At 39.9% G+C, this 15,196-nt stretch overlaps 1 protein-coding gene and 1 pseudogene across 4 annotated transcripts in view; one reads left to right on the top strand and one right to left on the bottom strand.

Annotated features, from left to right (window-relative positions):
- Positions 1-15,196, bottom strand: part of DNM3 (dynamin 3) — a gene marked incomplete at its 3' end in the record, with an annotated part of 535,603 nt that overhangs the window by 478,307 nt on the left and 42,100 nt on the right. The gene's annotated exons all lie outside the window — the stretch shown is intronic.
- LOC308355573 (small ribosomal subunit protein uS5-like) overlaps positions 11,871-15,196 on the top strand; it is a 44,674-nt pseudogene continuing 41,348 nt past the window's right edge. The window contains exons 1-2 of the transcript in view: positions 11,871-11,882; positions 12,361-13,060. The product of the transcript in view is annotated as a small ribosomal subunit protein uS5-like (transcript). The remainder of the gene's footprint in view (positions 11,883-12,360; positions 13,061-15,196) is intronic.

The following is a 15,196-nucleotide window of genomic DNA, read 5'->3' on the forward strand; positions in this document are numbered from 1 at the left end:
CAGAATCCAGTAGGGACAGGAAGAGACCCAGCAAGCATTACCTCAGTCAGATACTACTGGTCAACATCAATAGTAACAAGTCATGCTGGGTACCTGGGTGGTTCAGGCGGTTAAGTGTGACTCTTGACTTCGCTCTGGTCAAGATCTTAGGGTCATGAGATCAAGCCCCATGTAGGGCTCTGCACTCAGTGGGGAGTCTGCTTGAGATTGTCTCTCTCCCTCTCCCTTTGCTCCTGCCCCCTATGCACGTGAGCACATGTGTGCTCTTGCCCTCTCTCTCCAAAATAAATAAATAAATCTTTAAACAAAAATAGTAATAAATCATGCCGATAGTACGTCCCTTTGATATGATGTAATGAAAAGGGCAATTTCCCTCTGTCGTCTTTCACCCAAAAACATATAACCCCATGATAAAAACATCAGACAAATTCCGATTAAGAGACATCCCACCGAATACCTGATTGGTACTCAATACTATCAATATCATCAAAAATAAGAGAAGTCTGGGAAGCTGTCATAGTTAGGAAGGCCCTAAACAGACATGGTCACCAAGTATAGTAAGCTATCCTTGCCGGGCTCCAAGAACAGAAAAAGGCCAGGAGGTAAAAACCAAGAAAATATGAATAAAATATAGACTTTAATTAATAAAAAATACATCCATATTGGTTTGATAATTGTAACGAACGTACCATACTCGTGTAAGATTTTAACAATGACAGAAATTGGGTGTGGGGTATATGGGAGCCCTCTGCACTCTCTCTGTCATTTTTCTGAAGTGTAAAACTGTTCTAAAATTAAAAGATATTTCAAATTAATTTGGAAGGAGCTGAGATATCTACTGCATATGATGATTATCCAATTTATACCTCCAGCCACATTCTTAATACTATATATTGGCATCAACCACCTCCAGCTTTCTAAATGGGAAACTCAGATCTGATATTTTGTCATTATGGCCCTCTCACTTTGATACTTTTTTGCTTTTGGATAGATTGCTGGCCATCCCAGCAATTTGGTTGCAAAACCATATAAAGTCAATTACATAGGAAGATTTTCAGAAACTCATGTATTTTTAAGAATCAGATTTTTCAACAACCATGTAGAGTGACTTTTAGAAACTATGTCTTGTCTATTGTTATTTTACCTTCAGTTCAGAATGCATCACTGCATACGTATTGCTTCTGTGATTAGTGTCTTATGATCAAGACCAAAAAGATGTCCTCCTAGATAGATTTATACACACCCTTCCCCTCCAAACACACACAGACAGAATTGGGAGTTATTACTATTCTAGTGTGAACTAAGGTCACTCTATAAATCTCAAATTTATTTTGCAGAAGCAGTGTCAAAAAAAAAAAATGCCAACTTAATTTCTTTCCCCATTGGAAGTTGCTTATAAGTTAGTTCAACTGACATTGAAAACTTCATATGAATTCTTTTTAATTCAGAGAGTCAAGGAGTAGCTGGTACCATCATTCTAACTTTGAATATGTTATGTTAAATGCATATTTTAAAGCCAGTTTTACTACAGGAAAGTCACCAAGTCAATTTTAAATAAATTTGATTATGTTTTATCTCTAGGAAAGCATCTGTTAGTTTTCTAGGAAAATGAATCAACTAGTCATTTTTTTCTACTTGGCCAGAATTGCTACTTCTATATAAATTCATGAAATAAGTACTTCCATGCAAGGCTGAAGATAGCTTTAAAAAGCCAAATCTTAAAATAAAACTGGAAAACAGATTCACTATGAACATTATTTTTAGCACCCGTCTTACAGTACAATATCAATCTAAGCTTTAAACACGGCCTTACAAAAGGGGTTGCTGCCAGGCTCTATTCTTCTCTTTTGACGTGAGCTATAAAGAATTTGAACATAAAATGTAAATGAGAATGCACGGCCAAATAAATAGCTCATTTTAAGGTGCATATCATATCAGCTTTGGAAGAGAGGTTTGATAAGGGGTCCCCAGGCATTTTAAGGTGCTCTTAATGTTCAACTACCCCTCTCTTCCTCTGGCCCCTTAACTGATAGATCCCCACACTGAGAACAGACATCTGCAGAACAGTGTCCATGACCATGATTTGATTCATTGATCTTACTACAAATAATTAGGGATGATTGGTAGACTCAAGGCTGGTAACCTTCACCAATTTTTTCTTATACCCTCATTCTCAGCATTCGGTATTACTAAAAGTCTATAAATTGTGACAGGTGAATCCTAATCAGAGGAACACAAAATGAGGCTTAAACTCAGATCAGGATGGAATACTCCACATCCAGACATCCACACATGCACAGTGGCCACACCAAACACAGTAAATAGCAATGCTAAAAACAAAGACACTTAAACCCAAGTGTTTTACCTCCTACATCTGTCCCTGGTGAATATTCAGTCAGTCTCTGCAGTGCATTTCCAGTAAAGAACAGTTTTTTTTTTTTTAAGATTTTATTTATTTATTTGACAGAGAGAGAGATCACAAGTAGGCAGAGAGGCAGGCAGAGAGTAGGAAGCAGGCTCCCCGCTGAGCAGAGAGCCTGATGCGGGGCTTGATCCCAGGACCCTAAGATCATGACCTGAGCCAAAGGCAGAGGCTTGACCCACTGAGCCACCCAGGCACCCCCTAAAGAATAGTTTTAAGAGGCTTTTCATCTTCCCTAATCAGAGACCATATCCTCCACTACCTTCTGGAAGGAGCTTCAATTTTAACAAGCAAACAAGAATCCATTCTCTTGTGTTTAACTTGTTTTTATTAGTTTGTTTATTTGCCCTAAACTTTTCATAAAACTTAGATAATTCCCAGTTTTAGCCTTCCTAACACTATCATAACTAAACTTTCATAGGAATTCTTTTCCTGTCACATTCAGGGAGTAGCTAGTTCCCCTGTTCTAACTTTGAACTATGTTCTGTTAGATGAATATTTTAAAGCCAATTGTACTGGGAAAGTCACCAACCCCATTTTAAATAAATGCTACTCTTGTATTTTTCCTTAGAGACATATTCCTTCCTTGATATGTTGTATATTTCCTGTGACCTTTGTGCTCACAGGATTGTCTATATCACTGGCTTTGTTAGATAAAATACCTTGCTTGTAAACCTTTCTCTACTGTTTAGACTCTTCACAAGTAAATCATCAGAATTACATCTTTTTATTATCAGCCATCTTCATAGGTCACAGTTCCTTTAAAATATCTACTTTTTCTCTGAACTTCTTAAAATCTACTTTTTCTTTTGAGAGAGATCTCAGGTGAGGGGTGGGGCAGGGCTGAGCAAGAGGGAGAAAGAGAAATTAGCAGGCTACACGCTCAGTGGGGGATTCCATTTTAGGACCCTGAGTTTGTGACTTGAGTGGAAATCAAGAGTTGGACACCTAACTGAGCCACCCAGGCACCCCAAAATCTACTTTTTATTTAAAAATGATATGCAGGAGCGCCTGGGTGGCTCAGTGGGTTAAAGCCTCTGCCTTCGGCTCAGGTCATGATCCCAGAGTCCTGGGATCGAGCCCCACATCGGGCTCTCTGCTCAGCAGGGAGCCTGCTTCCCCCACCCCCTCTGCCTGCCTCTCTGCTTACTTCTGATCTCTGTCTGTCAAGTAAATAAATAAATATAGCTTTAAAAAATAAATAAATAAATAAAAAATAAAAATGATACGCAGTGCCACCTTGCCTTGACCTTATAAACTCTAATAAGGTCAACTTTCCTAGGATTCCTTTTAAGGCCATGTCAACAATATATTATTTGTTAGTCATTGAAAGACACAGAATTATAATTCTCTCCACTGGCTTCGTCCACCTTCAAAGAGATGACACTGTTGGCAAGATAAAAGGAGAATGCATCAGATGTTCTGGCTTAATGATAACTCATATGTGTACAGCACTATTTTCAAAATATTTTCACATGCACTATCACACATTCAATCCTCACAATAAACTTAGAAGTTTGGAAAAGCAGATGTTATTGCCTGAAAGCTAAAAACAGTTCAAATTGGGCACCTGGGTGGCTCAGTGGGTTAAGCCGCTGCCTTCAGCTCGGGTCATGATCCTAGGGTCCTGGGATGGAGCCCCACATCAGGCTTTCTGCTCAGCAGGGAACCTGCTTCCTTCTCTCTCTCTCTCTCTCTCTGCCTCTCTGCCTACTTGTGATCTCTGTCTGTCAAATAAATAAATAAAATCTTTAAAAACAGTTCAAATTATTTACTTAAGGCTACAAGGCCAAGCAAAATTGACACCTATTGTGTGGTCTTTTCCATTATAATGCCTTCCTCTTCTTTTACCAGAATCAGACTTGCAGTCAACAATAAGATGCTAGAAGTTCCCCGTGCCTATTAGTTCTTGCGTCTGTGCTAGTATTATAATCTATATTAAGAACTCTTAATTCTTTTTTTTTTTTAGATTTCTTAAGCAATCTCTCCACCCAATGTGGGGTTCAAACTCACAACCCTGAGATCCGGAGTCACATGTTCTACAGACAGTGAGCCAGCCAGGTGCCCCAGAACTCTTAATTTTTTTGAATAGCTACAGTTTGTTCTCTGGGGAAGTGATGTTGTTTCCCATCCACTAAGAAAAATGAACCTCATATGACCTTGGTTTTATTACCAGCTCTACTATCTTTTCACTGTATAAGCCTGGGAAGTGGCTTCAAAACTCCATTGCAAATATTACTAATTTTGCACATTTCACAAGCAAATGTCTTTCCTAATCATAAAGAAAAACAAAAATCCTTCCACATTCTTAACATATAATGATAATGACCAGCTGATTTCTAACATGGATAATATAATAAGAAAAAAAAATAAAATAAAAATAAAAAAATAAAAATAAAATTAAAAAAATTAAAAAATAAAAAAAAAATACTAAGGGAAAAAAAAGAAAAAGAAAGTAGAAAATAACCAAGAATTTCTTGTTCACATGGGTATAAAAATATAAGACACATCACAGAGAGCATAATAGAATCACAGCCTTTTTTAAAATTAATCAGATTGTAAGGATTGGTTTATATATATTCTAAAGGTTCCATTTGTTTCAGTTGGGAAAAAAAGACAATGGGAAAAAACTACATTAGCCTTAAAATAACTAAACATACCTTAAAATAACTTAATAATTTAGTTATAATATATTAACAGCAAATGAAATAAATATCAACTTTTTTGAAATATTGACAAGATACATACACATTTATACATATGTAGTTTGCATAAATGTGTCTATAAATTATCAAAGAAATGTTAGAAGTAGAAATTTGTGAAAGAATCACCTATTTAGGGGCACCTGAGTGACTCAGTGGGTTGAAGCCTCTGCCTTCAGCTCAGGTCATGATCTCGGAGTCCTGGGATCGAGCCCCGCATTGGGCTCCCTGCTCAGCGGGGACCCTGCTTCCTCTCTCTCTGCCTGCTTCTCTGCCTGCTTGTCATCTCTGTCTATCAAATAAATAAATAAAATCTTTAAAAAAAAATTAAAAAAGAATCACCTATTTAACCAAGTAAATAAAGCACAACAAAAATAAATACAAGATTAACCTTTTTTATGGATCCCACAGTTCACCGGGAAAAGATCCATAAAGGAGGAAATGATTGGTACAGCACAGGGACAATAGTTGATGGTGTTGTAAGAGCATTGCATGGTGGCAGATGGTAGCTGATGAAGAGAACAAAGGCAAAATAAATGTAAATAAAACTAAATTTACTTATAACTTGCAGCCATTGACAAGTACTTGAGACCCTCTCAGTGACATTCCCCAAGTAACTCACAATTGCCTTAAAGTTAATGCTTTCTAGAGGCAAAAAGCAACCTTAGCTTGACAAGGTTGGTCCCTCCAGGGTTCTGTAAGTCTTCTTTAACAGACGAAAATCCTTTTGAAAACTTCTTTAATCTCCCCCACTCCCTATTTAAAGGTACATAGTCAATCACTCCTCACAATCCCAGGGCAGCTCTTTCTGCTCATGGGTTCTATCCCATACTTTAACAAAAAAAAAAATCTTTTTCTACCCAGAAAACGGGTCAAGAATTCTTTTTGGACCGCTCGCTCCCAGCCCACATCACATCAACAGCTACACTTGTGGGGAGCATAGCATAACATAGAGATTGCTGAATCACTGTGTTTTATCAACTAAATCTAATGTAACACTGTACGTCAACTATACTGAAAAAAGAAGAGGAAGAACGGAACGATTTTGCTACTCTGATAGACCCTGGCAATGATAAAGGTAAACCAAAGAACTTACTTTAAAAAAAGGACTAAGAGGGGCATCTGGGTGGCTTAGTCCTTGGGCCTCTGCCTTTGGCTCAGGTCATGATGCCAGGGTCTTGGGATCAAGCCCCACACCGGGCTCCCTGCTTTTCCCTCCCCCATTCCCCCTGCTTGTGTTCCTGCTTTTGCTTTCTCTCTCTCTCTCTCTCTCTCTCTGTCAAAAAAATAAATAAAATCTTTATAAAAAATAAAAATAAATAAAGACTAAGAATTGGCTTTATAGTTAATACAACTGTGAAAACTATAGAAAACCTTTTAAATATTAGACATAAACAAAATTTTAAAAGATTATGCTTCCAGAATGTATACCTTATGTGAGATTTTATTTATTTATTTGACAGAGAGGGGGAGAGAGAAGCAGACTCCCCACTGGGCCAAGAGCCTGATGCAGGACACAATCCCAGGGTTTTTGTTTTGTTTGTTTGTTTTTAAGATTTTATTTATTTATCCGGAATGTATACTTTGTATAAACACAGAAGAGACACTCCGTATTTAGAAGTAATGGTCACTAGTTCAGGGATATTATAGTCTTTGGATTCTGATTCCAGTGTGACCTTGGGAAAGAGACCTTTCACCCAAATAATCTTATTTTTTAAATGACGGTGTAGGATTGGATAACTTCTAAAGTCCTAATACTTCTAGAATCTTGTGATTCTAGGAATAACAGTGTAAGGCCACCAGCCTGAATGTGATTATTTTTAGACCTCCAGTAGGAAATAGGAAGTTTCTTGTCCACACCCCAGAGGTAACTGGCTTTTCTCTCACAGCAACAGCATCTCCAGTAATTCAACTGCTTGATAAATTTACCTTCTCCTGCTTTTCATGATAATGTGTTATTATCCAATCATATCACATTACAATATAATTCTACTATAACCAATGGGAAATAACTTTCTTGTAAGAAGATGTGTAATGCGTCTTTCAAACATTAAACCAGAAAAGATCAGTGTGTGTCAACTTGCAAAAACAATTCAGCTTCAAGAGAGCTGTGTGAGCCTGAAGAAATGCTTACCGTGCAGTCATTAGCCAAATGGCTTGTAAATGAAATTGCTACACACACGTTCATTGCTAATGATTTCTTAACTTAATCTTCAGAGTGTAAGACTAAAACTTTTATGTCTGCCCTTTCTTATTTCAAATTCAAGCCATAGCCAGAACACAATAACCTTTGATTCTAACTCTTCTGTGAAGGACTCCCATATCATTCCAAAATTCCTAAAAGCACAATGTAAATAACAAGGCAAAGGTCATTTTCCATGTAACAAGTTACTGACCAATGGGATTCTTTAAAGAAGAAGGAGGCGGGCAGAAGAGGGGAGGAGACAAAAGAAAGTATCACTGAAATTCATTTCAGCCTCAGTAACACAACTCCCCCCAGTTGTTTCTTACAGAAGCACACCTCCTTTTAATGCTTTGTTGCATTTTGCAGATACCGCATTTTTTACAAATCGAAGGTGTGCAGCAACCCCGTGTCAAGGAAGTCTATCAGAGCCAGTTTTCAAACAGCATTTGTTTATTTTGTGTCTCTATGTCACATTTCGCTAATTCTCAAAATATTCCAAACTTTTCCATTGTTATTATATCTGTTACAGTGATCTGTGACCAGTGATCTTTGATGTCACTATTGGAATTGTTTTGGAGCACTAAGAACTGCACCCATGTACGAAGACAGCAAACGCAATCCACAAACGTCACATGCCTCCTGACCGCTCCATTCCCTGACGACTCTTCTCTGTCATTCTCCCTCTCCTCTGGCCTCCCTAATCCCTAAGACAAAACAATACTGAAATTAGGCCAACTAATAACCCAACAACGGTCTCTCAGTGTTCAAATCAAAGAAAGAGCTGCACATTGTTCAGTTTAAAGCAAAAGCTAGAAATGATCAAGCTCAGTGAGGAAGGCATGCCGAGAGCTGAGACAGGCCGAGAGCTAGGTCTCTTGCTCCAGGCAGCCAAGTTGTGAATGCATAAATTTAAAGTGCATATATAAATACATCAATGATAAGAAGGTGAAACAGCTTGGGCTGCCCGGGTAGCTCAGTTGTTTAAGTGGCCAGCTCTTGGTTTCCGCTCAGCTCATGATCTCATGGTCTTGGGAACCAGCCCCACGGTGGGCTCCACGCTCAGCCGGGAGCCTGCTTGTCTCCTCTCCCTCTGCCCCCTCTTCACAGTGTGCGCACATCCACACGGGCTCTCCCTCTCTTTCTAAAATAAATAAATCCTTTTAAAAAAAGAAAAGAAGGTAAAACAGCTTTATTGCTGATAAGAATAAAGCTTTAGTGGTCTGGATAGAAGACCAAACCAGCCCTAACTTTCTCTTAAGAGAATGAATTAGGGGACACCTGGGTGGTTCAGTCCGTTAAGCATCTGCCTTCGGCTCAGGTCATGATCCCAGGGTCCCGGGACTGAGTTCCACGTAGGGATCCTTGCTCAGCACGGAGCCTGCTTCTCCCTCTGCCTGTCCTCTGCAGCTCTCGGTGCTTCCGCTCTCAATCTGACAAATAAATACATATCATCTTCAAAAGAGAGAGAGAGAGAGAGAGAATGAATTAGACCAAAGCCTAATCCAAGAGCAAGGCCCTAACTCTCTTCAGTCCTGTGAAGGCTCAGGAAGTGAGTTAGGTGCTCAAGCCAAGTCTGAAGCCCGCAGAGACGGGTCGGTGAGGGGGAAGGAAAAGCAGCCGACTCCCTAACACACAGACGCGAGGAGAAGCAGCCAGTGCTGACGGAGAAGCTGCAGCAAATCATCCGGAAGATCGAGCTAAGATAATTAATGCAGGTGCTTATGAGGGAGCAGAAGGGTAGCTGAAGACAAAGCATAAACTGACCCCTGCAACCTCCCCCCAGCCCCCCCTTTCCTGGGTGGGACATGCACGGTATTCTTCTAGGAAGCTTCCTACTGTCTTTAAGTTAATGCTTTACTAGAGGGAAAAACCACCTTAACTTGACTATGGCCAAGACACGCCTCCAGAATCTTGTAGGTCGTCCTCTTTAGCATATGGAACCTTCCTTTTTCCTTACCTGCCCCAGCCCCATAGTGCATGATCAATTCCTCCTGACAACCCCAGTGCAGCTCTTTCTGCCCACAGATCCTCCCTGTGCTTTAATATAACCACTTTTCTTGCACAAAAACATGTCGAGAATTCTTTCTTGGCCTTCGGCTCTGGACCCCACCCCACCACACCTCACCTCTATTCCAAAACTACATCATTTACACTAAACAACAGATCTTCAGCGTAGATGAAACAGTCTTCTTCGGGAATATGCCATCTAGGACTTTCATAATTAGAGAAGTCATTATCTGGCTTCGATGCTTCAAAGGACACGCTGACTCTCTCATTAGCAGCTAATACAGCTGGTGACTTTAAGTCGAAGCCAGTGCTCACTCACCATTCGGAAAATCCTAGGGCCCTTAAGAATTAAGCTAAATCTACTCTCCCTGTGCTCACAAAGCCTATAGAACAGTACATCATCTGTTTACAACAAGGTTTACTGAATATTCTAAGCCCTATTGAGCCCTATTTTAACCCCGGTTGAGACCTACTGCTCAGCAGAATGTTCCTTTATTCCTAATGTTCCTTTCAGAATATTACTGCTCATTGACAGTATAGCTGATCACCCAAGAGCTCCAATGGAGACGTAAGACATGATTCATGCATCCATTCTGCAGGCCATAAATCAAGTCGTCATTTATACCTTTCAAGTCTTATTTAAGAACTACATTTCATACGGTTAGAGCTGCCATAGATAATGATTTCTGTGATGGATCTGGGCAGAGTCAATTGAAAACTTTTTGGAAAAGATTCATCATTCCAGATGCCATTAAGAACAACCATGATTCATAGGAAAGGTCAAAATACCAACATGAATATGAGTTTGGAAGAAATTGATTCCAACCCTCATGGATGACTCTGAGGGATTCAAGACTTCAGAGGCGGAAGGAACTGCAGATGTGGTGGACGTAGCAAGAGAACCAGAAGGACAAGTGGAGCCTGAAGATGGGACCAAATTGTTGGAATCTCATGATAAAACTTGAATGGATGGCGAGCTGTTGCCTAGAGATGAGCAAAGAAACTGGTTTCTTGAGACGGAATCTGCTCCTGGTGAAGATGCCGCGAAGACCGCTGCCACGACCACGAGGGATTTAGAACCCCACCTACACGTAGTTGCCAACGCAGTAGCAGGATGTGAGAGCACTCATTCCAATGACGAAAGAAGTTCTGCTGTCGCAAAATGGTACAGAACAGCAACACATGCTTCAATCTGTCATGAGATCAAGACTTAACTGATGCAGGAAACTTCACTGTTGTCTTATTTTAAAAAACTGCCACAGCCTCCCCAGCCTTCAGCAGCCACCACCCTGACTGAATGAGCTGCCATCAACGTCAAGGCAAGACCCTCTCTCTGCGAAAAGATAACTTGCTGAAGGCTCAGGTGAGAGTTAGCATTTTTCAGCAATAAAATATTTTTAATTGAGGTATATACAATTTTTAGACATAAGGCTACTTCACAGCTCATAGACTACCGTGGAAGGTAAACACAACTTTTATATGCACCAGAAAACCAAAAACTTCATTTGACTCATGTCATTGTGATATTCACTTTCTTGCACTGGTCTGGACTGGAAACTGCAGTAACTCAGAAGTATGCCTGTATCTGCTTTGGCCCCAGGCTTTTTATCTCTAAAACTGTTTTAAATGCCTCACTATGCTGAACTTCCGTTATGATCCCCTCTAGTCTATACACATTAAATTCATAAACACTAAAATCCTGTGTAACTTGGTACTCATTTTTTTCTTTTAAAGATTCTATTTTTAGGTAGTCTCTCCACACCCAATGTGGGGCTCAAACTCACAACTCTGAGATTAAATCACACATTCTACCCACCGAGCCAGCCAGTGGCCCCATACTAACATCATTACTATCCAGGAGGCTCTGCAGACTAATCCTTTAGACTACAAGAGACTTTACCATTTCTATAGGAAAAGCAGCTTAACAACTTGACACATTTCCTAAACAAGAGATTATAATCTCACAATTTGCTATATATTAACAAGAACCAATATTTCAGTTCATATCTCACAAAGGAAGCATCACATTCATTTACTGCCATAAAATACAATAAGTTAAATGGCTATTTAACTTATTTAGTACTTTTTTAGTTCATTATATTCCTAAAGCCATTTGATTTCATCAAAACTCCCAGAATTCCGGTTAATACCCATGCAGCCCCTGGCAGAGTCCCACTACTGTCAATAAGGTTTTGCTCCCTTGATGCTCTTGGGAACCCTGCAGCCATCACATCAACAAGTTCAAGCAGCCCACTGAAGAGTGAGAAACCACAAGAGAGTACGGTGGTGTCCCAGTCACCAACCAGCCAGCCTCTTCTGACCCAGCAGCTGTCCCTATGAGTGAGTCCCAGCAAAAATCAGCTGAGCCCTGCTGAGCAAAGCCCCAACTGCTGATTCCACAAAATCATGAGCTACATAAATGGCTGCTACCCTAAGCCACTAAGTTCTGATGTCATTTGTTGCAGCGCAAAGTTTAACTGACAGAAAACTCAAAGACTTGTAGGGAAGCCAGCGTTGTATACAAGAGAACACAGAACAGCACGAGGGCGGCAATATGGACCCAAGGGTAAGAATCATGGATAATTTGGAGGAGCCGGTGATTACCGGGCTGGGTGCAGGGTGGAGGATTACAAGACACTGTTAGGAAAAGAATCACAGAGAAGATGATGCATATTATTTTCCTTCATTCTGAGGAAAAGAACCACTTCAGGAGGTGATAGACTCACCCAACTTCTGCTTCCTCCATCGTCAATACGAATCCCCCAGAGGGAACGCCAGAACCAAATCACCATCTGTGGGCTACTGTTTCCACTGGGAAACCACAGAGTAGTCTTCCAACCAAAAAGTCTCTCTCTCAGACCCCAAGGAGTTTCACTAAGACTGAAATCAGCTTCTTCTCTGAGAAAACACCAAACGGCAGATGACGCCAGTGCGTTGGAAGGGCTAGGGGACCCTGGAACGGAAGGCCACAGATCTGGCATGTGGGGCCAGAGTTGCAGCTATGGTCAGGGCGGGGTGGAGGCCACAGAGCATGAAGAGCTCAGGGAGGCAAGGGCGAGGACAAGGAGTGGATCCCCGTCACCACGCTGGGCCACCTGGTTAAGGACATAAAGATCAAGTCCCGGGAGGGGATCTATACCTTCTCCCTGCCCATCAGAGAATCTGAGATTATGGACTTTTTCCTGGGTGCATCCCTCAAGGATGAGGTTTTGAAGATCATGCTGGCACAAAAGCAGACCGTGCTGCCCAGCGGACCAGGTTCAAGATGTTTGTTGCCATCGGGATTACAGTGGACATGTCGGGCTGGGTGTTAAGTGCTCCAAGGTGGTAACCACTACCACCCATGGGGCCATCATCCTGGCCAAGCTTTCCATGTGGCAAGCCTACTGGGGAACAAGATCAGCCCACCCAACACTGTCCCAGGCAAGGTGACCGGCCGCTATGGCTCTGCCCAAGGGCACCTCACTGCGCCCCCAGAGGTATGGTCTCGGCCCCTGTGCCCAAGAAGCTCCTGATGATGGCCAGTGCTGACGACCGCTACACCTCAGCCAGGGGCGGCACTGCCACACTGGGCAACTTTGCCACTGCTGCCTTCAATGCCATTTCCAAAACCTACAGCTGTGTCACCCCTGACCTCTGGAAAGAGACCGTGTTCACCAAGTCTCCCTATCAGGGATTCACTGACCATCCTGTAAAGACCCACACCAGGCTCCTGCTGTGGCCACCACATACAAGAAAAATAAAGTGAATTAAAGCTTGTTTAAGGGACACCTGAGTAGCTCAGTTGGTTGAGCATCTGCCTTCAACTCGGGTCATGATCCCAGTGTCTCACAATCAAGTCCTGCATCAGGCTCCTTGCTCAGCGGGGAGCCTGCTTCTCCCTCCACCCGCTGCGCAGCTCTCGTGCTCTCTCTCTTTCCCTCACTGGCAAATAAACATATAAAATCTTCAAAAAAAAAAGACTGATGCCAGGCAAGACCTTGAAGATGCAGCCAAGTTGAACATCTGTTTAACTCAGCTACGTTCAGTTCCCTGTGATCTCCCAGAAGTCAGGCTGAGAAAATGACAATGCGCTGTCACTGCAGATGGCAGGACAAGCACCCTGAGCAGACAGATACACTGGCACATCGAGAGAAAGCGAATCCTTATCTAGAAAGAGGCTCCAAAACTCAAAACTGGAACATCCTGAGCTTCTGAAACAATTGAAATGCCCAACAATGAGAGTATTTAAATACATGTTAGTGTAACTGTAATGAAGAATATAAGGAAGCTACTAAAAAGATCCTTTCAAGGAGCCTTCAATGACTTGGGAAATTCTCATAAAATCAGATACAAAAATTGCATATATATAATGATCCCTATTATGTAGAAAAATAAATCATACGGGGAAAAAAAGTAAGTTTGCCTAAATGTCTACAGTAACCTTGGGTACCAGGATCATGGGTGAATATTTTCTTTCTTATATATTTCCACATTTTTGAAACTAAAATATAAACTCATTTGCTTAAAAAATTTAATCATACAACCCAAAATTAAGAGTCTATAAAACAACTGGCCTATACTCTTCAAAAAATATCAATGTCATGAAAGAAAAGGAAAGGCTAGGAAATTGGGTTTTTTAAATTTTTTTTTCAGTTTTATTTAAGTAATCTCTACACCCTACAAGGGGCTCAAATTCATGACCCCAAGGATCAAGAGTTGCACATTCCTCTGACCAAGCCAGCCAGGCGCCCCTAGGAAATTATTTTAGATTAAAGTAAATTAGAAACCTGGCTCTATGGTGCCATTTGTCCCCTGCCTGAAGTCTCCTATTACCTCATCTGAAATTTCCCAGTCCTATAAATTTGCCCAAGTGTATAACCATTAAGTGCATCCCTTAGGCCCTCTGCCTAGTTCTACATGAAAAGACAAAACTGGACAGGAGAATTTTCATATTAAATAGCATTGTCCATACATTGTTCATGTCCTCAAATTTTAAGATCCTGAAAGAAACGGCTATATCTTAAGTTTATTCTACATTACACTTGATTTATATTTATAATATTTATATTTATATTATATATTATAATGTAATTATATATATTATATTTATATTTACATATGTTTATATATTATATTTATATTTACACTTGATTTATATTTATATTATAATATTTAATATTATGATCACAAAATTAAATAAGTTTACATCTTGGAAAACCCACATCATTAAGAATTAATTCCACCTTACAGATGAATAATAGTTTGTGGTATAAGTGATAGGACAGTAAACAAATGTTTTATAAGGAACTGACTGAAAAACTAAATAAATTAGTATATCATGAATATAACTATATTATTACACAATTACTAAGAAAAGTCAAAGGACAGTATTACAACTGTTCTTAATAAAATAATTTCAATAAATATTATTGTACTTTGAGATTTGGGCAGGTTCCAACAAAATTAATGTTACTAGCAACCAAAATAATACTTCCCAATAAATTATCCACAAAATAATTCAAGATACCTAGTCAAATTTAGCAGAGAAAAAAATGACATTTTTTTTTTTACTTTACTATTTATTCTGCCTGTGTATTTTGAATAGAACACCTAGTTGATAATTCATTTTTGAAATTTTTGGTAATCATTTTCTTACAATACTAGTGCTATGTGCTCATTTGGATAAAAATTTTTTAATGTAAATAAATTTTAAAAATCAACTCCTATTCCATCAGCCAACAATGTCTTAATATTTTTTAATCTTAGACCTTTCCAGACATTTTTACCTGCATATTTTTCATAACAACATTGTCACACTCTACATAGTTTTAGAACTTCTTTGTCCACTTAACAGTGTAGTATTATTCTTTAGTAATAAATATTACCTCTTTCACCATC

This window comes from Martes martes, assembly GCF_963455335.1.
Source record: "Martes martes genome assembly, chromosome: 15".
Taxonomy (NCBI): Eukaryota; Metazoa; Chordata; class Mammalia; order Carnivora; family Mustelidae; genus Martes; species Martes martes.